The sequence below is a fragment of the Engraulis encrasicolus genome, chromosome 17, assembly GCF_034702125.1.
Source record: "Engraulis encrasicolus isolate BLACKSEA-1 chromosome 17, IST_EnEncr_1.0, whole genome shotgun sequence".
Lineage (NCBI taxonomy): Eukaryota > Metazoa > Chordata > Actinopteri > Clupeiformes > Engraulidae > Engraulis > Engraulis encrasicolus.
This window is the reverse complement of record NC_085873.1, coordinates 31,592,922-31,594,504: the sequence shown is the minus strand read 5'-3', so window position 1 is coordinate 31,594,504 and position 1,583 is coordinate 31,592,922. Positions and strand designations below refer to the sequence as shown.

General features: G+C 47.9%; 1 long non-coding RNA gene across 1 annotated transcript; it reads left to right on the top strand.

The window, feature by feature from the left end:
• The first annotated feature begins 396 nt into the window (after window positions 1–396).
• Window positions 397–1,145, top strand: LOC134467412 (uncharacterized). The gene is made up of 3 exons (XR_010038534.1): window positions 397–723; window positions 829–957; window positions 1,060–1,145. It is a non-coding gene; the product is annotated as an uncharacterized LOC134467412 (long non-coding RNA).
• The last annotated feature ends 438 nt before the right edge of the window (window positions 1,146–1,583 follow it).

Sequence of the window (1,583 nt, the reverse complement as noted above, 5' to 3'; positions counted from 1 at the left end):
ATGTAAAACCCTTATTGAACGACATTCAAATCTCAGCGTTGTTGAGGAGATTTGGGTGAAATTGATCATTTTTAGCATCTAGCTCCATTTGGGTCCCATTCATTTAGGTCTCCAATGCGCGCAATGGGGCTTAATAAGAAGTGGCAAGGCTGTTCTATAGACCCCTTTAAGCCGGGCATACACTGTGCGATATTTTCACTCGTGGGTATCAAGCTCCTGCTCACACTGCACGATGGAATGTCACTATTTAAGTTCACATCTCACGACTCACGTCCTCACACTATACGAGCCGACAATCGGATGCGAGCAGTGATGCCAGATTGGGCTGTTTCCCGCCCAATTGGGCTGCTTAGGATGGCTGTCTGCGGGTAAAAATGGCTGTATTTATGTGGGCAGCATGACCCTGGTATGGTGAAGCATTGTTTGTAATCATCTTTCACGGACACATATACACTGATTATCGCATACATGCATACATGATTCACAAAGGTAAACAATTGGTTGAGGACGAGTTGTCACAGGAAAAGTGGGAAGGACCGACGCCGTGACGGTAGAGTAGCATTGGAGGCGCGGTGGCTAATTGATCAGCTGGCAGGTAATCATGGTGATGTCTATTAGTATACCTGAGCGTTTGGGCACTGGTTCTTTGGCTTTGCTTCTGGAAGGCAGCAGAACGTTGGAGCTGCGAGGAGCGTGTCTGTGTTGGCATCCCATTGACGGAAGGTAACAGTGGTTTTGCCACTTAAGTTTGAGATGCATTTGGCTGTTGCGTTTATTCCTATTGATGTTGTATACACAACCTAAGTAATTTGGGTCACTTCCTTCTAGTGGTGGCGTATCCATACCCCACGGGAAACCGGTTGGTAGAGAGACTTCCCTGAGCATTGGCATCGCGGAGAGAAAGCGTGCTTTGAGCGAGGGTCGGCATTGCAGAGAGAAAATTGACTACGTGTGAAGGTAAATGGTGGCCGGTGCTTGTTTGACTTGGCTGACTGGACATTTGCTGTTACTTCCATGCTTGGTTTACAAGTTGTTCACTTAGGGTAATTTTCCTTACAGTTGCGACTACAACCACATCCTACAAAAAACGGGTGCTTGCTTCAAGACGTCATATGAACCGGTGTTTAATTGTGGGGTGCGGAAACTTCGCGACCAGGTAAATTGATCAACCGTAATGCTTTCCTGCGTCGTGAGGCGTTAATAGAAATGAAAATTATATCTGCCCTGTCTTGCGCTTATGTGTGGATATTGTTTCCACAGCCGAAGGTGGAGGTGCCAGTGGGACAAGCTTCTTGGCTGCAGCTCCAGCGTGCGCTGTGGTCACTGTTCTTCTCCCTGGAGATTTGACCTGGACTGTGCGCGCCCAATGTGCTTGAGCGTGCGGGTGCGACTGTGTGAGCGTCTGTGCACTGTGCGGTGCCTACACTTGGCGCAGGCCGCAACTCTGACAGCGTGTGATTGTGTGGGTGTGTGGGTGTGTGAGCGTGTGGGGTATTAGTGGGATGGCTTAGGGAAAAGTGCAATTTTACATTTTATTGACTAGGTGGACCATTTTTATTATTTTCTTTTTCCCCCTTCATTTT